The following is a 26,587-nucleotide window of genomic DNA, read 5'->3' on the forward strand; positions in this document are numbered from 1 at the left end:
GCCGCCCCCAACCAGAGTTTTCTATGCAGCACAGTCCACACCTTGCCTATAACCTGAAGAGTTTATATATGACTCTTTTTAAAATAGCTGGGTTCAAACTGTCTCAAAAACTAACCATGGGCTTCATCTCCAATCAAAAGAGAATAGGCTGAGGCTATGGCACCACCTATCCAACTCTCCACCTTCCAACCCCCTATCAGAACGCAGATATATTTTAGTTTGCAGCCCAGTAGTATAGCTTGACATTTGGGCTGAATTTGCAACTGCCCAGTCCCACCTTTCTTTAGGAAGTGTCAAGAATTTAAGGGCTCTCTGAGGCTTGGCAGAGGACCACATTAACCTGGTAGTTAATTAATCTAACTGTTGAAGCCAGCAGGCCTCAGAGTTGAGATGGATGACTCAGAAAAGATATAAAACCGTAACAGGGACTAGATGCTCCACTGGGATTGAATCAATATTAGCTGTGATATTGACTTCCAAATAAGTTGCTCTGTCAACTACCCTAGTGTCCTCAAGCTATGTGTTGGGATTAATCGTGATTTGGGTTTTTCTACAATTCAGTAAATAGCCTGGAAAGTCCCCAAACACAAGCATTGCCTGCTTTATCTCCCTTAGGGCCTCTCCCGGATCCGGTGTGATGATGGCTACGTCATCTGCAAAAGCTAAAATCTTTGTGTCCCAGCCTTGACAACAGAAATTATTACTCACCTTCTTCTGGACCAAAGGATCGATGTGGAGAGTGGAGAGAAGAGGAGAAAAGGGACAACCATGCCTTATACCCTGGTGAATCTGGATCTGGCTTAAGCAGCCACCCATCTTCTGAAGCCTAGCCCTGGTTCAAAATATACAGCGTCTACTGCCTGGACGAAGTTTGGCCCGATTCCGACCCAACCCATCACCTGCCACAGATATCTCCAGGATACCCTATCAAATGCTTTTTCTGCGTCCAACAGTATCAAAATCATAGGGTCCCCAGAGACTGTGGTAGCATCCAGCAGAGTGATAACTCTACGAGTGTGATAGGTGGTCCCCCTTCCTGGAATAAACCCATGTTGCCATGGTGAGACATCATGCCAATAATTTGGCTGAGCCTTGACGCCAGCACCTTATAATACATTTTCTAGTCACTATTTTTCAGCATTATGGGTCTGTAAGACCAGGGTTCCTGTGGGAGTTTCCTCCGTTTAAGGAAAACCACAATATTAGCTGAAGCCCATGATGCAGGAAGAAACTGTTTTCCTTGTATACCCCAGAATAAACCAGTGAGACCGGGACCAATTATAGTGAAAAAGCCTTTATAAAATTCAAGCGGGATTTGATCAGGACTGGCTGCTTTCCCAGAAGCCAGATTACTAAGGCTGCTAGAAATTTTTCTCCAGTAAAGGTGCATACAAAAAAGCCTAATCTGCTTCTACTAGTTTCATTACTGATAAATGTTCTGAGTATTGACTTTAACATTCACCTCTTGACTACTATCACTATAAAGCCCCTCATAGTATAATCTGAACACCTTCCTGATTTCATCACAGGTCATGACCTAGCTCGTCTGGTCATCCCTAATTTCAGTTATCTTGGCTCAGCTCTACCTCTGTCTAGTTTGCATCGCTAGCATATGGCCCATCCGTTCACTATATTCATGACATTCTTGCTTCCAGATCAGGAACCTTTCAGCTGCTTTCTTAGCTGAGATATCACTAATTGCTGTCCTGGCCAGGGCCACTTTCTGCTGTGCATTATCCATACTCCCCCCTCCCAGCTGTGGCAGATACTAGCTGGACCTCCGTTTCCGCTAGTTTTTTGTACAATCCCATAAACAGCTGAGATTGCTTCTTTTTTAGATTGAGGCTGAAGTTTACTGTCTCCCCCTGAGTCTGGCCTTGAAGGTAGCCCAGACTATCTCTGGTGAGGTGCTTACCCTATTAAAATGATAATATTCCTGTATCCAGCTCTCATGTGCTGGATATATTCCTCCTCTTTCGAAGTACAATTTGTAGTGAGGTTCATCCCTCTCTGCTTGCCCCCCGACCTGAATCTCCAGTATTAACAGGTTATTATCGGGCATGACACAAAGCTATTTTCCAATTTTGCAGTCCTAGATCAGATGATGAGATATCAGAAAGTAATCAAATTGCAAGTGTTTTTAGTGAGGGGCAAAGAAATAGGTATAACCAGGGTCTGGAGCCATTAACTTACACCAAGGAACAGTCAGGCCATGATCCCGCCCTAGATAAAATAAGGACTTAAATACTTTGGTTGCCTACTGCTGTAAGCCGAGGCGCCCCTCTAAGAGACCCCCTGCCAAGTTGATACCAGAATCCCTTCAGTCGGAGTCGAGACATGTTAAATATTCAGACGAGCCGGCCTTGCAAGGTTCAACAACCAAATTGATGGCAAGAGAATTTTAAAAAGCTTAAAGAAAAAATATATTGTTGACGTGTGTGACATAGGATAAGCAATTGATGCCTTCTCCTTCACTTGTGCTAGAGCCCAACAAAGTTTCTGTAGTTTTTCACCAAAGTTGGGGCAGGTAGTGATGCTATCTCTAGATATGTGTTTCTGGGGATAGCCCTTTTTCAGTAGAGAGTAGAAGTAGCAGAGAGCAGAAAGCAGAGTAAAGTCATCTGGGGTTGCTGGAATGCTGTCCAAGTCTTCACAGGTCACAATACCACCCCACAGTTTATTACCAAGAAGTCTTTGCCCTCTCCTTCCTTCTACTGCAACTGACCAGTCTTTTATGCTTCTTTATCCTCTCCCCCTCATACTCACTCACACCAGTCGGGGCTCAAGTCTCATTGTCAGACCCACTAGTGCATATTCCTCTCTTTCAGAGGAGTGTGAGTCCCCAAGATAGCTAGAAGAGGAGGAACCCAAGCCATCTGTCTTGAAATTTTCCTGGGATTTAACCTCTCCCACGCCCTTTTTTCCTTGGAGGAAGTATGCAAATATGGCCCCTGGCCCAGCTGGTTTCTAGCCAGTGGAAGCAAAATGGCAACCTCTTAGTGCATCTCGCGGGCTGGCCCCCACCAGCTCCCATCACAGCTTCCGCAGCCCAGCCACAGGAGAATGTCATTTTGGCCACAACATGCGACAAAGCCACTGGTGTTGGCTTGAAGCTCTATGACTACAATGTGCCTATACTGAGGGCAGTTTGCTTGAGTAGTCAGTACTTTTGGTTAACAGGCCCATGAAAAAATATTTTCATGCCCCCGGCCTCCCCCAGAAAAGTTAAGGAAATTATGAGGGGACTAACACTATCTTTTGGACAAAAGCGGTGCTTAGAAGATAAAGATGGCCCCCAGGAGACCAGAATGGCACCCTCCCATCAATAAGCAGGAGCCCAGACTCTCCAGAAAAAAGACTCCATTGCTCTCTGGGTAAAGGAGCTGTAATTAAGGCTTTCAGGAGCAAGTTGCAAGGAACTGGGGTGGGAACAAAGCTATGTAAACCCCACACTCAGGGGAAACTTTCGGATGCATCGATTGCAGGATTCTTCACCCCCCCCCATCTTCCCTAGCACACGGAGAACAAGGAGGCATAGCACACAATGATGGTGGTGCTTTGACGGATAAGCCCAAGACGAGCCCCCAGTTAAATACTTTGCCCCGAGAGATCCAGCTCGCCTGCAAAAGGCAGACATGGCAACGGCTGCTGACACAGACCCACACAGCACAGCAGGTGGGACTTTTCATACCTTAACTCCTGACTCATTACAAAAGCCCTCAGGCTTAGATCCTACCTGACAAGTTGACGCAAGGCAGGATCATGGGAGAACTCACAAGCTGAGGGACATTTGGGCATAGGATGGAATCAGGGGATGACCTCTAGAAACTGATCAGGCACTCCAAATACCATATGGGTCTAGCGGCCTGGGGCCAGGACACAGACAATATAAGTTACCATCTCAACAGGCCCCATCCATCTTAGGAAAAAGGGGGTGTTGGGCCCTCATACTACTAGGATTGATCCCCTTCACAACAAAATACTGCTGACATACAAGATGGGACTATTCATATGTGAACAAGCCTCATTCGCACCCTAAGGGTGCAGCAGTTGGAACTGCATGAATAAGACATATACATAGTGTATTAAAAACACAGAGCATTGTAAAGTGTTTAGCAACCCACTGGTTACAGCAGAAGTCAAAAATGTTCTGCCTCTGACTATATTCACACTTAAAACAGTGCTTTGTGTTTAGTAGCTTTTTTAGAGCTAAGGGTCATATTTATCAGAGGCTTACGCAGCTGTTGAGTAACTATTATTGACACAACAGCGGCACAAACCTTTCCACCATATCTATGAGTCCAAGCAAAGCCACTTTGCGTGGCTATGAATAGCCTCATAGATATGTTGTAAGGCAAAGCAGTGCAAATCTCTGTGTTGCCTTATTCTGCATGAGGGGGGCCTTCCATGGGATTTGTGGTGGGTGTTCCCACGCAAAAACCATGGACTTTGAAACATCTCCAGATTTACAAGAGCCGGTAAACCTGGGGATGCGCCAAAACCTTGTGCCTCCCCAGGGGGGGCACAATGAGAATAAATATATTTATTTCTCCTTGTTCTTTCCTCTTTCTATGTGTGCTACATTCTGCAGTGCACATAGAAAGAGTAAAAAGCCTCCCAGGATTGTTTTTGTGTAGGTGCACAAGACAAAGTGGGAAAGGACAGAAATGTGCCATATTGCATAGATAACACACATTCCTGCACTTTCCTTTTGATGAAAGGCAGAGCAGCAAGGTGACTTCCTGCACTGCCCAGTGCCAAAAGCCCATAAATCTGGGCTTAAGTTGGTGCATTGTAAGACCTTGTGGCATATTTATTGACAGATCAGTGGGGAAAGCACAACTTTCAATCTAGGAGATGAAGAATTTGAACAAATGCATAGATTTTTTTGATTTTGATTTGCGTCATCTAAAAGCTGTGCTACATATAAATTAATATATGCAAGGTAGGCTTCTCCCCACAAAAAGTCACGGAAAACAAACACAGTGTTATTAATGTCTTTGGCAAGGTGTGACACTTCATATGGATGCCGCACACAAAGCCTCAAATGCGCCATTTCTGTGCATCGGTAACCCAGGTGTAGGAAATGACTATGGGGGTTATTCTAACTTTGGAGGATTGTTAATCCGTCCCAAAAGTGACGGTAAAGTGACGGATATACCACCAGCCGTATTACGAGTTCCATAGTATATAATGGACTCGTAATACGTCTGGTGATAAATCCGTCACTTTTCCGTCACTTTTGGGACGGATTAACACCTCCTCCAAAGTTAGAATAACCCCCTTAGTGGCTATGCTATATAAACCTGAACATCCGAAAACTCTGTAACTAGGAGTAGCAAGGACACCACTACCACATATGCAGCGAAGGAGGAGGGAGCCTGTGTTCTGCTTGCGAATATCCCTCATTAACCTCAGGAAGAATGAGTGATCAAATTCTGTAGGCTCAGGAGGGAGTCCAATACAGAACTGCTACAGAAGATAGGGCCAAGTCTGCTGCCACCAACTGCCAGGCCCACCAACATTCTTCCCCAGGTTAAACTGATGGCTGTACTACACATGCTGTCCTCTGAGTCATTCCAGGTCAAAAAAGCAAGAATAGCAGGAATATCCCAGGCATCTTTTTCCATGTTCTTGTCCACTGTCCTGGATGCCACCCTTCGCCTGACATCATAGTACCTCCTCTTCCCCAAGGCACAACAACAACAGCTAGAGACCAAGCAAGGCTTCTATGCCATCGCAGGGTTTCCACATGTTTTGGGGGCTACGGACTGTACACATGTGCAAATGGTTCACCAGCTGAAACAGTACATCTGTTCCACAATTGGAAGCACACATATTCCATCAACATCCAGGCCAGTGTGGATCATCTGGGGAGGTTCACTAATGTGCTAGCAAAATACCCAGAGACCGCACATGGTGTATACATCTTCAGGCACAGGATTATAAATGAGCACTTCCAGATTGGGCAATATGGCAATGGTCCACTTGTTGGTAAGTACATCTGAACTATACAATACACCAAGTAAAATGGAATAAATGTATGACAGACTAGCCATATCTGTGTCTGTTGATGGAGCTTTGGCCATCTGTATGAGAGGTGTGCCTCAAACTTGCACCATGGTACATGTGTAATGCAATTCCATAACGCTGATATGTCAAGGTACACAAAGCTACTTTGTGTGGTTTTCTATGTCAAAGCATGCAGAATGAATGCAACCCTGTGCAAAATGCTGTGTTGCATCACTGTTTGCATGTGTGTTGTGTGGAACTTACCATCAAAATGTCATGGTTGATTACGTTTGTCATCTGTACCAAACAAGGAAAACCTGTGAATTCAACCAAAAAATAGTGCCTGCAGCTGATGTGTAAGAAGGATAAATAACTGTGGTCCCTGAAGTCACGACTGCTTACTATGTGTGCTGCATTCTGTGGCACACATGCATCCATGTGTGTCTTGCACTGTATGTATAAGGTTCACATTTCACTATTGTGTAACTTTGTGATACCTACAGTACAAAACAGATACTTGTCTCACTGAAACTGACAGTGTAGGTACACACATATACATAGGGATTAAGCAACATGATGGTTCACCAGTTTTGTGGTGGAATTCCCCCAAATATTATGCATAGCAATACCGCAATGTGAAACTCATGGAGTCCAACACAATGCTGTGAAAAATGTCAGACATCAGTCATAAACATTGATTAAAATGCAACCTGCTAAGGGACATTACAGGGTACTCAGGATACCAATGACAACATTTAGAGGTCACAGCAATGATGACACAGTGAAGGCATAGAAGCGCAGATCCCCCTACAAGTTTAAGTCATTCATATACATGTAAAAAACAAAAGTATTGTGTCTAGGGTTTTAGTAGACAGGTACTTGTAACAACATCCCTGTGTCCCATATAGAGATAGCCCACATTGCAGGACAGTGGGCCTCATTACGACATTGGGAGAAAATGCTGCCTACCGCCACAGCGACGGCCGCCAACATACTGTCACTGTGGCTACCGACCGTCCATGCCATTATGACCGTAGACGGAATACTGCCAGAAGGCTGGCAGAATTCCGTCAACGGTCATAGCGGTGAACGGCGGTAAGGTGGCACTGCTGCTGCCAGCAGGGCCATACCAGCAAAACACTGCCTACCGTATCATGTTCTATGATACGGCCTGGGGAGTTTTGCTGGCGGATGCTGCTGCTGGCAGCAGCGCCGCGTCCCGTCTCCTGCCAGAGGACCCCCTGCAAGCAGATAAGTCGGGTTCTCCAAAAGGAGAGGGGGTTGGGGGTGTTATGTGCATGTGTGGTGGTGTGTGTGAGTGTGTGTAAATGCATGCATGCTTGTGTAATGCGTTTGTGCATGAGTGGGTGTGAGTGTACTTGTATGTTGTGTCGTGTGATTAGGTGTGTGCCTGGATGTATGTTAGTGAGTGTTGTTGTGTGTGTGTATGAATGTGTGGGTGAATTTATGTATGCATGTGTATATGGGTGTGTATGTATGTGTGTGTATGTGTGTAAATGTGCGGGGGGTCGGGAGAGGGATGGGGATTGATGGAGGAGGGGTCTGAGGAGGGGGGAGAGGGCAGGGGAGACCCCTATCAGTGCCAGGGAAGGAATTTCCTGGCACTGATAGTGCCTTCCGCCATGGTTTCAGTGATGGTACAGAAACCACAGAAACCATGGCGATGGGCGGGGTCATAATGCCATGTGCGGCCTAGCGACGGCCGCTGGGCTGGAGAATGAAGTCTCCAGGCCGGCGCTCTTTACCACTGTGTCAGTTGGTGTGGTACATTGGCGGTTTGGCCTTGGCCACACCACCTATGTCATAATAGTGGAGGTAGGTGCAGCCACCCTGTTGGTGGTAATACCTCCACTATTCCACCAAGCGCCACGGTTGTAATGAGGACCATAGTGAGTTATTTTGCCCAAACATTGATGATATTAACCCCTTGGCCCAACTAATCACTAGTCAAGTGGATTTTCGGGCTCCTATCATTGTAGGTGAGGATTTAAATATTTTGCTGGATAACAACATGGATAGGTCTTCAAATTGGATCCAGTGCAGCACACCAAAGTTGAGGAAATAATTTGTTGGATATGGCAGAAAAATGTAATATCTGCGATGCGTATGAGAGAGAGGCTTAGGAATTACACCTTTCTTAGTAAAAAGCATGGTCGCTATTCCAGATAGGATTACTTCTTTTTGGATAAAAGGGAAGCAGAGAAAATAATGGGGAAAGAACATCTTCCCATTCACCTGTCAGACTACGGCACAATTTTGTTGCAAATAGAGCTGGGGAATGAGCATGAGATTACGAAGAGGACATTTAACAGGAGGATTCTGCTACAGCCTGGGTTAGTTGCCAAAATACTGCATGGGACAAAGGAGTTTCTATCCTGGAATGCATCATCAGCACCCATACATATTGTCTGGGACACCTATAAGGCCTGGTTAAGGAGGTTTCTTAAAGGTTTATCTGTGAACTGGGTGAGGGAGGAGAAAGTGCAGCTTGGGCATTGGAGGAAGATATTGTGAAATTAGAAGAAATCCTAAAGACAAACTTATTGAGTGAAGAAGAAAGAGGAAATTAGAAGTACTTGAAGACCAGCAATTGAAGTTTAGGATCAAAGTAGAGGAGAAAGTTTAACTGCATTCGGAGATTAGTAGAGCCAAGGACATTGTAAATGGGGAAAGTTGTGGAAAGTTGCTAGCATGGAAAACAAAGTTAGAAATAAATCAGAATTATATGAGGAAAGTAAACGAGGATGGCACAGAGAGGATAACTGAAGAGAGCAGTAAAATAGAGGAGGCTTTCAATACATTTTTCAAGGGACTTTATTCAGAAACAATAGGGCCAGGAAGTGACCTTATAGAGAGCTTGCTACTGGAACAGTATCTCCCCGAACTCACTGAGGATCAACACAATCCATAGGTCAAGAAATTACGGGAAGTGAGATTTGGGTAGCAATTAGACAGATGAAAAAAGGTAAGGCTGCATGCCCAGATGGGATATTCAGTGAGCTTTATTCTGCTGTCATGGATTATTCCTATCTGGGTCAAACTGTTTAATTCCATCTTGATAGAAGAGTCCTGGAAAGAAGCATTCACCTTACTAATACTGAAACCAGGTAAGGACGCCACATTATGTCAGTCTTTCTGGCCAGTTTCACTGCTTAACTGTGATTATACACTTTTGCTAGCATTTTGGCAGCTCGATTGAAAAGAGTAGTGGGGTGCTTGATACAACACGACCAAAATATTTTTTTGCCTAGGAGGAATATGAGGGAACTATGGGGGTCATTACAACATTGGCGGTAAAAGCCACTTACTGCTGTGCAGAAGACCGGCAACACACCGCCGCGGCCGCAGAATTCCGCCACAACTATTATGACCCACATATCGAAATCTGACAAAATCCAGACACCCCCACAAGACCGCCACACCAAAGGTCAGTGATAAACTGCTGAAATCAAAACCTCCACCGTCACGCCAACAGAAATACGCCCACACTATCACGACCCACGAATCCACGCGGCAGACTTTCAACCGCGGTATTCCATTGGCGGTACACACCGCCGCGCTCAAAATACACACACTCTTACAAAACACAGCCACATTGGACAATTCGAAATACACACACCTGATACACATACACACACCGCTCCCACACACCCATTACAATATAAAACACACACCCACATCACCCACAAACCCCTAAAACCACCATTACAGAGAGGAGGCCAGAGAGAGACACCACCATCCCCAAACTAGCAGCCACAGGCACTCAACACTATCACCCACACTACTTCCACACACAAAACACAACACACCACTAGACATCACCACACTCATCACCACATACACCACCCCACACATCACCTACACCACCCCATGGCACGGCAAAGACACCCCAAGTTCTCTGAGGAGGAGCTCAGGGTCATGGTGGAGGAAATCGTCCGGGTAGAGCCACAGCTATTTGGAGCACAGGTGCAGCACACCTCAATTGCAAGGAAGATGGAGCTATGGAGAAGAATAGTCGACAGGGTCAACGCAGTGGGACAGCACCCAAGAAATCGGGACGACATCAGAAAGAGGTGGAACGACCTACGGGGGAAGGTGCGTTCCGTGGTCTCAAGACACCACATCGCGGTACAGCGGACTGGCGGCGGACCCCCACCTCCTCCTCCACAACTAACAACATGGGAGGAGCAGGTCTTGGAGATTCTGCATCCTGAGGGCCTCGCAGGAGTCGGTGGAGGAATGGACTCTGGTAAGTCAAATCTTAACTTTCATATCCCCCACCCTACCTGCATGCTATCACAGACCCCCACCCTCGCCCCCTCCCCTATCACTCCAACTCCTCACAAATGTCCCAACATCACAAACCACACATCCCAACACCAAGCCCTGCATGCAGCAACAAAGCATGGACATCGATCACTAAAGCATGCCCACTGCACATACCCATAACACCCCCCTCAACCATCATCACACAAGACCCCACACAGGAATGCTAGCACTGGGGTGCACGGTCACCCACCCATTGCACACCATGACACACACAGATGCAATAATCATGCTTTTACACCCCTGCAGGACCACTACCCAACGTCATCAGACGGGAGGGTCCAAACATCTCCACCCCACCCACTGAAGAGGCCCACAGTGATGACAGCAGCTCTGTCCAACTGGATCCAGATGACCAGCCTGGACCATCGTGGGCCTCGGGACAGTCGGTTCCCCACACCCAGTCACAGGCCACCACAGAGCTTCCACCCTCTGGTAACACCAGCACAGCACCCACCCAGCGGGCCCATATCTCCGTCCCCAGAACACGTCAATCAGCTGTGTGTCCACCACTACAGGGAACCCAGGATAACCCACCACCCCAACAACAACAGGGACCTGGGGGCAGTGGTAGTGGGCACACTGTCCACGGGACGGAGGCCCAGGAACACAGGGGAACTGGGAGGGCTGCTGTGCGACAGGGGGCGGACAGGCCTAGGGAACCCACTCTCCACGAGGCCCTCTACTCCATCATGGGAGCATACCACCACTCCCAGGAGACGATGGCAACGTTACTGGCCAAGTTTCAGGAGACCCAGCACATGCAGGAGGAACAGTATTTGGGGTTCAGGGAGGAACTCAGAACCATCAGCTCCACCCTGGGCACCATCATAGGGGTGCTGAAGGAAATACTTAACACCAGGAGGGACACTGTGGCACTACAAGGGGCCCCTGACACTAGCATGAACGATGAACTGCCCACCACCTCTGCCGTCGCTAGTGGACAGGAGGCACCGCCACAGGACCACCACACCAGCACCCCACCCCCTGCAGATGGAGAACCACCCCGCAAAAGCTCCCTGAGATCCAGGAACAGGACAGAGCACGATGCCAAGACCCCCGCCAAGAAATGAGACCACCCTGATTGTCATCCCACTGTCCCACTTTGTCACCCTGTCCATATTTAATCTGCCCCAGCTCCACTTCCTATGCCCATATGGGCAATGCACCTGTGAGACTAATAGACTGGACTCTGCCATGGACATTCCTCCGCCATCACCCCTTACCATTTAACTTCCCCCTCCAATATTTTGTATTTAAATAAACACCCTTGAATCACAAAACAATCTGGAGTCAGTCTGTGATTTCGAAAATGTGTATTAGCAATTACAGTGTCAAAATGCTCTTTCAAATGTAATGTCAACATACCTATGTCACACATCTCAAGTTCATGAGGAATGTAAGCAGATGACACACGTTGGAAACCACACCTGTGGAACCGTAAGGGAAATGTACAACTCAGTTACCATATACTGGTAGAAATCGACACACAGGATAGAGGTAGAAGGGTGAAAGTACTTGTAGTAGGCAGGAATGTGTTCTCACCTGTGTGTCACTGGAAATATTGCTGGATGACTGAGTCCCTGTTGTCAATGTCTTCTGCCTCTGCTTCCTCCTCATCACTGTCCACAGGCTCAACAGCTGCCACAACACCGTCATCTGGACCATCCTCCTGCAGAAAAGGCACCTGTTGTCGCAAAGCCAAGTTGTGAAGCATACAGCAGGCCACGATGATCTGGCACACCTTCTTTGGTGAGTAGAATAGGGAACCACCTGTCATACGGAGGCACCTGAACCTGGCCTTCAGGAGGCTGAAGGTCCGTTCGATCACCCTCCTAGTCCGCCTATGTGCCTCATTGTAGCGTTCCTCTGCCCTTGTCCTGGGATTCCTCACTGGGGTCAGTAGCCATGACAAGTTGGGGTAACCAAAGTCCCCTAATAGCCACACCTGATGCCTCTGGAGTTGACCCATCACATAAGGGATGCTGCTATTCCGCAGGATGTAGGCGTCATGCACTGAACCAGGGAACATAGCATTTACCTGGGAGATGTACTGGTCTGCCAAACATACCATCTGTACATTCATCGAATGATAACTCTTCCGGTTCCTGTACACCTGTTCACTCCTGTGGGGGGGGAACAGAGCTACATGGGTCCCATCAATGGCACCGATGATGTTGAGGATATGTCCAAGGGCATAGAAGTCACCTTTAACTGTAGGTAAATCCTCCACCTGACGGAAAACGATGTAGCTCCGCATGTGTTTCAGAAGGGCAGACAACACTCTGGACAACACGTTGGAAAACATCGGCTGGGACATCCCTGATGCCATGGCCACTGTTGTTTGAAATGACCCACTTGCAAGGAAATGGAGCACTGATAGCAGCTGCACTTGAGGGGGATCCCTGTGGGATGGCGGATTGCTGACATCAGGTCAGGCTCCAACTGGGCACACAGTTCCTGGATTGTGGCACGGTCAAACCTGTAGGTGATGATCAAATGTCTTTCCTCCATTGTCGACAGGTCCACCAGCGGTTGGTACAACGGAGGATTCCGCCATCTCCTCACATGTCCCAGCAGACGGTGCCTAGGAATGACAACAGCGACCACAGAGTCAAACAACTCAGAGGTATGTACCCACAGTCTACACAGAACACCATTCATACACAAAATGTGGCCTGTATTTGTGTTGTGCGACAAGGCCTAGGTCTGTGTGACGCAGTTGGTAATTAGGGCATGTGGGCCCCTGAAATGGCGGCTGCCTGACCTCTAAAGTGGGACAATGGGATGTGAGGTAACTGCGCTGGTGTTGTACACCGTCGCGGTAGGCAGTCGAAGACTGCGGCGCAATGCTGCATTGGTTAACATTGGACCCTATGGGTCCCAGGAGCCAATGACGAAGTACGCCGGCGGTGATGTTACGCACCGCCGCGGACGTGACGTCCGCGGATGTGACCGCCATTTTCTATCTGTTGAATCACTCGATACCTGATCTTCGACAGGAGAGGACCTACACTGCAAGTGCTGCTGTGACCTCGGTCTGGAAGAGACAATGGCTCGTGCGTCTGGGGAAAGGGCCCCTGCCTTCACTGCAGAGGAGTTGGAGAAGCTCGTCGACGAGGTCCTCCCCCAGTACACGATACTCTACGGTCCTCCAGACCAACAGGTAAGTACACAGGGAGCATGTTGTATGGGCTGTGCCTGTGTGGAGAGGGCTGGTTGTAAGAATGAAGGGGGCACAGTTCAGCATGCATGATGGAATGTGAATGCATGTGCCACATGGCAAGGGTAGGGATGTGGGCCACTCAATTAGACGGTGCAGTTGTTAATGACTTCTCTTCTTCCCCTGTACATGTCATGTAGGTCAGAGCCCACCAGAAGAAGGATATTTGGCGTGCCAAGGACGTCCGGACCCTGGGGGTCCACCACAGACGGAGCACCCACTGCCGGAAGAGATAGGAGGACATTCGCAGCTGGAGCAAGAAGGCGGCGGAAGCTCAGTTGGGGATGGCCTCCCAACGTGGGAGGGGTGCCCGTCGAACCATGACCCCCCTGATGTTCCGGATCCTGGTGGTGGCCTACCCTGAGTTGGATGGGGGCTTGAGGGCATCACAGCAGACACAAGGGGGTGAGTACAACATCATTCAGCTGACTTTGCGTGCAGTGAAGGTTTCTGGGTGGGGGAGGAGGGCTGTGGGTTTCTCTAGGCCAGGGCGAGTTCCGTAGGCTAGACCCCTCCGTAATGCAGGCCATGTGGCACCCCACCCCACCTCTGTAGAGTGCCAAGTACAGGTTTTCATGCCCCTGTGTCATCTATGTGTACAGATGTCGTCCATAGCCTTGTAGGCCATATCCCAGGAATTGCATCTTTAGAGCCCAACAGTGCGACGTAGTGCAGGGGACTGCTGTGTCTGTATTGTCTGCCAACGGTAGCGGTAAGCCATGCACTCAACCTGTCTTTCTTCTGTCGTCCCCCCCACCTTTTTGTGGTCTCCCTGTTCTTGTGTGCATCAGCATCATCAGGCGGAGGTACAGTGGCACCGGAGCACGAGGGAGCTGCATCCCACATGGCCATGGAGGGCCACACCAAGGACTCAGAATACACCAGTGGGATGGAGGGCGAGGGGAGCACCACAGCGGTCACAGGATCTGCAACCAGCGACACGGACTCGTCCTCCGATGGGAGCTCCCTTGTGGTGGCAGCAACATCTGTGCCCCCACTTCTACAGTTACAGCCGCCACCCCCCCTACCAGGACCACCCTCCCAGCAGCCCCTCAGTGTGTGCCCCGTGCCCGCTCACCCAGGAGGGTGGGCATCACCTTCGCCCCAGGCACCTCAGCCCCTGCCCCTGCCACCTCTGCTGCCCTCAGTGAGGAGGCCATTGACCTCCTCAGGTCCCTTACTGTTGGGCAGTCTACCATTTTTAATGCCATCCAGGGTGCAGAAAGGGAATTGCAACACACTAATGCATTCCTGAAGGGCATTCATTCTGGTCAGGCTGCCCTTCATCGAACCCTGCAAACTCTGGCCTCAGCACTGATGGCAGCCATTGTCCCTGTGTCTAGCCCCCCCCTCCAACTTCCTCCACCCGACCCAATCCCCTGTACCTCTGCCTATCCCAAGCACACCATCAGACCAGCCTGCACACACCTCATCACACAAGGGAAGCTCAGGCAAACATAAGCACCACACATCCCACAGGCACTCACACAAGCATCACACACATACAGACACACCAACATACACTGCCTCCACTGTGTCCCCCTCCTCGTCGTCTCCCTCCTCCTTCCCAGTCTCGTCTACACTCACACCTGCATGCACTACCACTACAGCCACTATGTCCCGCACCAGCACACCCACCACCACATCCCGCTCACGTGCACTCACCCCCCCACTGCCATTTACACGTCCCCTGTGTCCTCTCCCAGTGTGTCTGTGATGTCCCCTCCGAAGATACACAAACGCAGGCACACACCCACCCAACAGCCATCCACCTCACGACAGCCTCCAGCCCATGCACCTGCACCCAAAACCACAAAACGTACACCTCCTACAACCACCACCTCTTCCTCCACTCCCAAACACCCTCCATCTACCCGTCCCAGTGTCTCCCAAAAACTTTTCCTGGCCCGCCTTAACCTATTTCCCACCACCACCCCCCCTCCAACTCATGGGTCCCGTACTAGCACCTCAGCCAAGAAATCTCTGGGACCAGTGGTGCCTGTTGTTACATGTATGTGGAGTGCACTGGCCACCAGGTCAGCCAGTGTGGCACGGAGCCAGAGCACAGCCAGTCCCCCCCCGTGTAGCACCAGAAGTTGGACAGTGCCCGGCGGGAGAGGGGGAAGACTCCAGCCAGTAAAGCCGCTCACAAGGGTCCCGGGGGGAGTGTTGACTCAGCTATGACTCCTCCCAAGGTGGGGAAGGGGCAGAAGAAATCTCCAAAGTTTGGGAGGAGCAGCACAGCGGAGAGGACCGCCATCATCCCGCTGCCCAGGAGGCCACCGCCAGCCCCATCGTCACTGGCCAGGAGGCCACCGCCAGAGCCACTGCCCAGGAGGCCAGCCCCAGAGTCACTGGCCAGGAGGCCACCGCCAGAGTCACTGCCCAGGAGGCCAGCCCCAGAGTCACTGGCCAGGAGGCCACCACCAGAGTCACTGCCCAGGAGGCCAGCCCCATCGTCACTGGCCAAGAGGCCAGAGTCACTGCCCAGGAGGCCAGCCCCAGAGTCACTGGCCAGGAGGCCACCACCAGAGTCACTGCCCAGGAAGCCAGCCCCATCGTCACTGGCCAAGAGGCCAGAGTCACTGCCCAGGAGGTCACTGTCCAGGAGGCCAGCCCCATCGTCACTGGCCAGGAGGCCACCGCCATCGTCACTGGCCAGGAGGCCAGCCCCATCGTCACTGGCCAGGAGGCCACAGCCAGAGTCACTGCCCAGAAGGTCACTGCCCAGGAGGCCAGCCCCATCATCACTGGCCAGGAGGCCACCGCCAGAGTCACTGCCCAAGAGGCCAGCCCCATCGTCACTGGCCAGGAGGCCATCGCCAGCCACAGCCCAGCTGGCCAGGAGGGCCCGCAAGCCACAGCCCAGCTGACCCATGAAGGACCGCCAGCCACAGCCCTGCTGGGCAATGAAGGACCACCTTGGCAAGCACCGCTGAACAGGCCAGGGACCGCTGAACAGGGCAAAGACCACCATGGAATGCACCGCTGAACAGGTCTGACACTGGCAACGCAAGCACCGCTGAACAGGCCAGGGACCGCTGAACAGGGCAAAGACCGCCATGGAATGCACCGCTGAACAGGTCTGAAACTGGCAACCCAAGCACCGTTGAACAGGCCAGGGACCGCTGAACAGGGCAAAGACCGCCATGGAATTTACCGCTAGCCCATTTGCGGCAGGGGCAGTGATGCAGTTGGGACCGTCACGGGGTGTGTGCTGCACTCTTGGCACCAGTCCCCCTCCAGCACCAGTGGAGACTGTTATCCACTTGAGAGACTGTGGCTTTGCACTCCCCAGGATGGAAAAGTGGGCAAAAAGCCCACTGTAAAGACTTGAGAGACCTTGGCTTTGCACTCCCCAGGATATGGCAGTGGACAACCCACCCACTGTATAGACTTGAGAGACTGTGGCTTTGCACTCCCCAGGATGGAACAGTGGGCAACCCACCAACTGTAGAGACTTGAGAGACTGTGGCTTTGCACTCCCCAGGATGGAACAGTGGGCAACCCACCCACTGTATAGACTTGAGAGACTGTGGCTTTGCACTCCCCAGGATTGAACAGTGGGCAACCCACCCACTGTAGAGACTTGAGAGACTGTGGCTTTGCACTCCCCAGGATTGACCAGTGGGCAAGCCACCCACTGTAGAGACTTGAGAGACTGTGGCTTTGCACTCCCCAGGATTGAACAGTGAGCAAGCCACCCACTGTAGAGACTTGAGAGACTGTGGCTTTGCACACCCCAGGATACATCAATGGGCATGGAGCCCCCTCGTGGATCTGGCGTGGTGCACTCATCCGGCTGAGGTGCCCCCCCTTCCTTTCCCCCTGAGGTGCCTGTTGTATTTCTATCTGATGCCCCAGCAGTGTTCTCTCCGTTTTGATCAGGTATCTTGTGTGGGCCTCGCCCATGCATTTTGGGCCCAGTGGTCCACGGACAATGAATGGTGCATTACCTGCACTACTAATCATGGTGTATTTTTTGCTTAATGTGTATATATATCTGTATATATTTGCTTACTGTATTTTGATATATTACAATGGTTCCACTAATTTCCTTTTGTCTTTGCATTCTTCCGGGGGGGTTGGGGGGTGTTACTGTAATGTATAGATAAGCATTAGTGTGTGTTGTAGTGGGTGAGGGTCCGGTGGGGGTTGGGATGTTGGTTGTGTGTGTCCCTGTGTTTTTGCCTCCCCCCTCCCCTATGTCGTAGGTGCAGTACTCACCGTGCTCTTCGCCGCCGGTGTTGATGATCCTCGTATAGGAGCAGGAAGCCTATCGCTGGCAGAATATGGAGTTCCGGCTCCATGGTGATCTGATTCCTCGTGGGATGTGTAGAGGTGAGCGTTTTCCATTTGAAATGGCTGTTTCCGCCGTGTTTTTATCCGCGGTGAATCCGGAAAAGGTGGCAGATTGGTAGGTTGTGATACTGTGGGCGGTACATTGTCTTCCGCCTGTCTGTTGGCGGTGACCGCCGCGCTGTTTGTCTGTACCGCCGTGGCCGTCGGAGTGTTAAAGTGGCTGTCTTTGTTGGCGGTTTCCGCCACGGTCATAATTCCAAAATTTTTACCGCCGGCCTGTTGGCGGTCTTACCGCCGTTTTAACACCGTCCGCCAGGGTTGTAATGACCACCTAAATCACGCTCTGATCAGTTTAATTGATCTAGCCATGTTTCAGGCTCCCCTTTGTCTACAGTGACCTTAGATGCAGCTAAGGCTTTTGACCGCGTTAATTGGGGTTATCTTGTGACCGTTTTGGGCCATTTCGGGTTGGGAAAAGCTATAATAGATACTCTATTTAAACTCTTTAGGGTCCCACATGGTAAGACAATGCATGCCTCTTTCTCAAACATTTATCTGCAAAATTGACAATGCTTTTGTGCTTAATTTTCTTGAAACATGTTTCTAATCTTGAAGCTTTAGATGTGTCCTCTTTCCATTACTCTCTACTTGGTGATTCTTTGCAGGTTCACAGATGTACCAAAACTGATTTATCTATGGTTCATTTCCCCTTTTTTCCCTCTCAACCAAAATTATGTTTTGAAAATTGTCTAAAATTCATGGGACTCATTTACGAGGACCAATTGGCACAATGTGCCACTGGAAAGTCTTTTTTCTTTTTTTACGCTCCGGTGGCGCAGTTTGTCACCCCATATTAACAAGCCATGCAAAGTCACCTTTCATGGCTTTTCATGGCCTTGTAAATATGGGCCCCTTTCATGCATAAAACTGCGTGAAAGGGGCATTCCATAGGTGTTGCTCTGGGTGTTCCCATACAACACCCATGGAACGCTAAGGAATCTGATGCATTCCCAGATTTACAAGTCTGGGAATGCGCCAGATTCCTATGCCACCTCAGAGGTGCCGTAAAGTGATGCAACAGGGAAAAATATTTGTATTTCTCCCCTGTTTTTTCCACTTTCTATGTGTGCTGCATTTTGCAGCACACATTGAAAGAGAAAAGCACCTCTCTTGATTGTTTTTGTGCAGGAAGGTTTCCCTTCCTGCACAAAAACAATCATCCCCACCATGCAGGCATACTTGCACCATGCTGCAAGTGTGCCTGCATTGGCGCTAGTCACCAAATTGTGCACCAGTGCAGGGGGGAGGACAGAAATGTGCTGTATCTTGTAGATACTGTGCATTTCTCCCCTTTCCCAGTGATGCAGGGCAGCACAGCAAGAGACTTGCTGCACCGCCCTACACTATGGGCCTGTAAATGAGCCCCTATGTTTCTCGAACTGCAGATTTGAGATTACCCTCTGATAACCAGTTGTTAATCCCTTTTCAAATACCTCGTAATCCGGTCTCTTCTTCCATTTTAGCCCGCTGGGTTAAATCGATTGTCTCATTGGCTGGTATTAATGTTGATTTCTTTGGTGCCTATTCGGCCAGAGGGGCTATGGCCTCTAGGGATTTGTGGGCAGGTGCTGGTTTGCATGACTTTCTCAGATATGCAGATTGGTAAAATGTTAATATTTTTAGAACATTTTATTGTAAACCCATTACACAGGTATCTGATTTTGTTATTGCAATGCTTTGAACAAGCATAACATGAGCCTCCGGTCTTGTAATAGTCTTGGTGTCAGAAAGGCTAGATTTTATTAAAGACACAGAGGTGAGAATTATCCCACCACTTTTATCAACCCACCCTGATCTATTTTCTATGCCATTCCTGCACCATCTTCTGGCGCGTCTGCCTCTATCTGATCCTCCCGGATCCTCTTCTTCAGCGGATCTCAGTGAATTTCCTCATGGATCTTTCCTGCTCATTCAAAAGAGGTTTCCTCAACTTTTGTTGGCCTCATTCGTGGATTTATTGACTGCATTTTTTTCTTGGTTCAGTTTTGTTGTTTCTTCCCATACCACATATTGACTAACTAACTTCAAGAAAAGAGGATTTCTTGCTCTCAGTCACGATGATTATTGAGTTAATCGATGTGCTGTTGGTGTTTTTATTGTGATGTCATGGACTAAAGTTTTTTATCCAGGTTTTCAGGGTAGTCTAGTTTTTTTACTTTACTTGGCTGCTGTGTAATAAAGAGCTAGAAAAGACAGCATAATCTCCTCTCTAACAGATAGAGTTAATTTATCTGTTTTAAAAATAGACATTTTTTTCACAGTAGCATTAACCACCTTTTTCATAGTGGCTGATGATGGAGCATTTTACTATATAGCTCGAATGCCTACACCATTAATGGCCATATCAAAGTAATGATGAGCTGGAGTAGTATCACTTATTTGCTTTTCATGCCAAAGAGCTTGGTACAAATGAATCTATGTAGCATACCTGATTCTTTTACTGAGTTTTTACATAGTCCCCTTTCATTGCAATTGATTGATTTGGGAAGCCGAACTTTAGCCTTACCTGGGCAGGCGAGGCAGAAGGGGGGGGAAATTGAGGAGTAATCTAAGGCTCAGAATTAAGAGGGCCTTGCGCCATTCTAATGCCACATTAGCATCTTTTCTTACACTAATGTCGTGTTAGAAGGCCAAAATCGTTGCTCCATAGTTACAAAGTAGCGCAATGCATGCATTGCGCCACTTTTCCACCCTTTGCGCTACATCATGCTTGCACCAGGCATAATGTATGCAAAGGAGGCATTCCCCCTTCAGGGGGGTCAATAAAATGGTGCGAGAAAATCTAAGAGATTTCCTTGTGCCATTTTTTTCTCCACTTTTAATGCCTGCTCAGAGCAGGCATTAAAAGGTGGCTTCCATTGGTTTCATTGGGCCTCTGGGTGCTTTGCAGGATAAGGGCTAAAAGTTTTCATGCTAATCCTGTCAAGTTCCATACTGGCGACAAAAATTATGATGCTAGTACCCCTAACTACCACCATGTTGCACCGTATTTTAATTACGACGCACATGATGACGTTAGGGGGCGCTAAGGGGTGCAAGAAAAGTTGCGCTTTACTAGGTGCAGCACAACTTTTCATAAATCTACCCCTAAGTGTTTTAGCTACAATTGAATTTAAAACTGCTTCATCTCTGCAGCGAACAGCTTCGCTTCCATAAGAAATGCACACAATAAGTTTTGCTCCTAAAACTTTCAACGGGCAAAAAGCTTGGACCAGCCTGAGCTCACTGAAGAGTGAGGAAAGCAGGAATCAGGATGTTTTCACTTCCGAATCAGGTCTTTCCTGTGTTGCTAGAAGGAGCCTCTGTCATCAAAAAGTACTACTCAATATCTGTAGGTTCTCACCCACCCCAGTTGTTCACCATGTAGGAACCAAATGTGATTTTTCTTGATTCTACTACTGACCTCCATAATCTTTGTTTTCCTCAGATTTATTGTCATCCCATTAGTTGTAGAATATAAGAACAGTTTATCAATAAGCCATTGTAGCCCTATTTTTGTCTGACTGAGAAGGATCACGTTTTTCACAGAAAGCAGGTTTGAGATAAACAACGATCCTAATTTCGTGGCATGCACGTTTAATGTATCTAGTGAAGGGGATAAGTCAGCTAAAAAAATATTAAACAAATACAGGGTTAAAACAGAGCCCTGCTTTAGACCATAAGGTATTTGTATTTTCCAGGGAAGGATGGACCCGGCTCCGAGTCTCACCCTTGCTCAGGAATCAGTGTACAAAATGTGTATGGCTTTTAGGAGGTGAGCCAGGATGTCCCATGATGATAGCTTTTACCAAAGAAGGTTATGATTCACGCAGTCAAATGCAGCCTTATAATATATATAACACAAATAGAGGGATTGGGTGGGATGTATATGAGTGTCGTTTACAGATTGGTCTACTCTTTGAAAGGTGTACCACTTCCAAGTTGAAGTAATATCGAACACAGAATTCGATAACAGGTGAGAAACAAGACCTATCCACTGTCTATGTGTGTGCCTTCTTGGAGTCCTGAAACTCTTACATGATGTACAGTTTTGCCATTGCGTATGTACTGCTTCTGCAATACCATGCAGGTCTTTTTTCTTAGAATTGTAAATATTCTCAGGCTAATGCAGATCATGAGAGGTCAAACATTAAGGCATGTAAGGACCCACAGCTATCATCCCTATTGCCTAACAGTGAGGTTTCGGATCCGTTCAAGTTGGCATCCAAGTCTAATAAATATTTCAGTACCTGGGCATGTATGTGAGTGGTAATCGAGATTTACCGTTTGGTACCCCTGCCACTGACATTCCTGTCCCAGTTTGAGGGATAATGAACGCAGCAGACGGATAACAAAGTTAATGCACTGAAGAACTTTTTTTTTTTTGTGATTTACCGTTCTTGATCTCACCATAACATCTCAACCTTAAAATAGGAGGTTATCGAGGGACCAACTGTGCAACATGGGGTAAGCACTGTGACGTATTTCTGGGTCAATCAGTCGTTAAAGTCACTTTTTCTATCTTTGGAGTTTTGATGAATTTATGTCCATGAAATGTGTTGATCTATTTCTCATACCAGGCTGATACATTTAACAATTACATTACAGGATGTGAATTACATTGCAAGATCCACGTGAATATCTAGGCTCCTTTCACCTAGGTGTGGTCTCTCAGCAGTGGCAGGAACTACCTTCTTCTGTGAATCACACAGACTTCGACACCCTGTTCTATAATTGAAATGAACTGGGCACTGAGCAACCTTTGCTTTTGTAAGCAGAGAAATTGTGTTTCGCTTCTTTGCTTAACAATTCATGCTTTATCATGATTTTACTACTGTTTACATTTAATCACTGTTGTGTAAACATTTCATGCTTTGTACTGAAGAGTGATGTCCTGTTGGATAGGGGTGGAATTTACAATCAAATTAATAATATGATGAGTGTTTCTGTGCCAAGCCTGCACAAATTATGTTGCTACGTCTGCCTTCTGCCTGTAAAGATAAGCACTTCTGGGCAAGCACACAGTACCTGCGGAAACAGATGTACTTTGTACATTTCCATTCACATGTTTATGACAGTGTCAACTTGAAAGTGAATTTCTGTGCTCTCTTCAGCAACAAGGAGTTCAGGTAAGAAGTTCTCCTTGGAGACTAAAAGACACTAGATGTTTGTACACGGGCCGTGTCTGAAAATACACACCACGCTTCCAGAATGTCAAATCAATGATCACCTTAATGTATGTACCCTAGTCGCACACATATGAAGACTGAGCTCAAATTAAGACTCGAAACTGGTGGAGTGCAGGAATCAATTCATTAAGCAAGAACAAGGAATTTAAAGCCGGAATGAAGCTTATAAAAAGCACAAACGTGTTAGCTAAGCACTACCAAAGATGTCACAAAAGTCATAAAAGAAGAAGTAAAAAAGTAAAGACAAAGTAAAACAAAATCTAGTTATTTTCAGTTAAATACAGCTACCATGTACATCATAGAAGTTTTAAATCAATGTACTGTGGAAAACGTTTTTCAAAAACACAGTCGAATATTCTTTTTGGCACCAGGGAGTGAAATCAAGGCAGATTCACAAGCGCACATGGCTAGCTAGGAACTGAGGGCCATATTATGTCAAAGTGACGCAGTGCAGTGCAGCAAGTCACCTTGCTGCGCTGCACTGCGTCACTGGGAAAGGGCTCATATCTGTCCTTTCCTCCTGCCCTGGTGCACAATGGGCTGACTAGCGCCACTGTAGGCACCGTTGCATGAGGTGTAAGGTTGCATGCAAGATTGTTTTTGTGCAGAACGGGACACCTTCCTGCACAAACACAACCCTTCAAGTCATAATCCTCCATGTGTGCCTCAGAATACAGCACACATAGAAAGAGGAAGTAACCAGGAGAAACAGCAATATTTCTCCTTGTTATGCCTCTCCTGGGGAGGCATATCATTATGGGGCTTTCCCAGGTTTACCAGGTTTGGTAAACTCGAGAATGCATCAAAAGCCAAAGGAGTTGTGTGGCAACACCCACTCAATGCCTGTGGAACGCCTCCCTTGCACAGAGTAATGCAATACAGCGATTTGCAGTCAGTTGTGTTGCTCCATATTTTTGAAGTTATTGAAAGCCACCCAAAGTAGCTTTGCGTGACTCCAAAAATGTGACTGAGAGGTTTGCGTCACACATGTACAATGTTGCGTGGTGCAAGCATGAAGTAAAGCTCTCATAAATGTGCCCCTGGGTGTTTGTCCTGATGAATAATACTAACTTTAGTTTTAAATGGTTTTGCACTCTGAAATCTATTCTGCTGTAATAAGCGAAAAGCTTACTTTCTGCTGTAGGCATACAAACCTAAAAGGAATATCAAAATGTAGGGGACATATTTATGGGAAGTGGCACAGTGCAGCGGAGCAAGTCACCTTGCTGTGCAGCTTCATTGGGAAAGGGCAGGAAAGATCCTTAGAAGCATATTCTTCTATCTATGTGTGCTGCAGAATGTAGCACACATAGGAAGAGGAAGTAAGAAGGAGAAATAAAGATATTTCTCCTTGTTACGCCTCTCCTGAGGAGGCATATCTGTTTGGCGCATTTCCAAGTTTGCCAGGTTGGTAAATCTGAGAATGTGTAAAAAACCACAGGAGTTGCGTGGAAACACCTATGAAATGCCCATGGCATGCTTCTTTTGCGTAGAGCAATGAAATGCAGTGATTTGCGCTTCATTGCTTTACTCCAGATTTTTTAAGCCATTCAAAGTCATACAAAGTGACTTCAAAAATCTAACTTAGGTGTTTGCTTCACGCATGTACCACGTTGCATGGTGCAAACATGATGCAAAGCTCTCAGAAATATGCCAAGGTAATTGCAAAAAAAAACCACTATTCTTAGCACTAGTAAGTAAGAAGATTCTGCCGTCTAACTCAACAATAACATACATACTGATGATTTGTTCAAAAGTTATTGTAGAACGAAGAGATACAAAATCTTGCATTAAATAACAGGTGCAGGTGATTATAAAATGTATCCTGTTACTTTCTCTTGTCGTTTAACATACGTTGGCCACCAGGAAACAAGAACATTAAAAGTACAGTCAGTAAAAATCAGATGGGAAAAAAGAGAATGAGGAAGTGTCTGTTTGTGTTACACAGGGTGTAGTACGAACACGTAGGGGTGCAAAACATGCTGCTGTTGCATACCCCAATTGTAAGTAGAGCAATGCTTGGGGGCAAATATCTTTTACCACTGTCTCATGAAAGCAGATTTGTGGTGGTGGAACTAATATGTGGCAATAATGTACGTGCATATTTATACAGATACATCACCATAACAATGTCCATGCGATTGCAAATGTATGTTTCACCCATGAACCTGACATTCATTTATTACACTACTAACACATGTACATTGATGAGAAACATGACCACATCGGATCTTAAAAAAAGTAGAATAAATGCAGAGCTGTATAAAGTAGGTATATACTCACCAAAAGCAATGAAACAGGTATGGGGTTAGACCATGTGTCTCCAACCTTTCCTACAGTGAGAGCTACTTCTAAATATTGAACTTTTTCTTAAGCTACTGCCCAAAATGAGGATTATGAAAGGATACACAATTTAAGCACCTCAGCTCAAGTACCCCTCAGTTGTGCTCCAGTGAATACACAATATTGTCACAATAGCTGTATCACAAAGGTTTATCTATTGTGTCTATAAAAGCTAGGCTTGCCTAAAAAAGGAAGAAGCAAAAAGAAAGAAAATCAACAAGAAAGGGAAGAAGGAAGAGACTTCAAAATGTAGAGGAAGGAAGGAAAAGAAAGGAAATAACAAAACAAGAAGCAACAAAAGCAGAAAGGAAGAAGGGGGAGAAAGAAACAGAAAAAAGGAAAAAAGAAAAAAGAAAGCAGCAGAAAAGGGAAACAAAAAGAAAGATATGAGAAATTAAAACACAGAATGGAGTGAATGAAAGGTGAAAAGGAAAGGAAAATGAAGAATACATACAAAAGGAACAAATGAGTAAGAAAAACGAAAGTAGGAAGAAACATCATAAAGAACAAAGAATGAGAAATGAGCAATACAGAGGAAGAAAAGAGAAGAGACAAAAAAAGTAGAGAAAGAAAAACAGTTAGAAAGTGAAAGAAAATTAAAGAAAAATAGAAAGTCGAGTCAGAAGGAAACAAAGAAAGAAGAACGTACGATGAAACAGAAAGAATGAGAAAGGAGAGAAAGGAAGAAAGATGGGAAAAGGCAAGAAGAAAAGAAATAGAAGTAGCCAGGGAAGAGGAGCACAATGTTTCAAAAGGCTGCCATAGCAATAAGGCAGCTGAATACTTTCATGCCAGCTGACAGGCAATTATGTGAGTGCTACTGACAAGTAGACAGCGAGTTACTGGTCACTCACAATCAACCTATTAGAGATACCTGGGCTAGACTATTATTCAGGCACACTGCCATGTTTTGCATTGGTGCTCAGATTCACTAGTTGAGATTGGTGAAGACTGTTATATATTATATTTAATTTTGCAAACAAATACAATAGGCATTAACCTCTTTAGTGGCCGACGCCCATACTACCTTTCTGGTGCGGGTCACGACCTCTGGCCAACACCATGGAGGTTGTTAAAAAATCCTCATGTGCATCACACCTGAGGATTTTTTTTGTTGAAAATACCCTGGGAG

Source organism: Pleurodeles waltl, chromosome 10 (assembly GCF_031143425.1).
Source record: "Pleurodeles waltl isolate 20211129_DDA chromosome 10, aPleWal1.hap1.20221129, whole genome shotgun sequence".
Classification (NCBI taxonomy): domain Eukaryota; kingdom Metazoa; phylum Chordata; class Amphibia; order Caudata; family Salamandridae; genus Pleurodeles; species Pleurodeles waltl.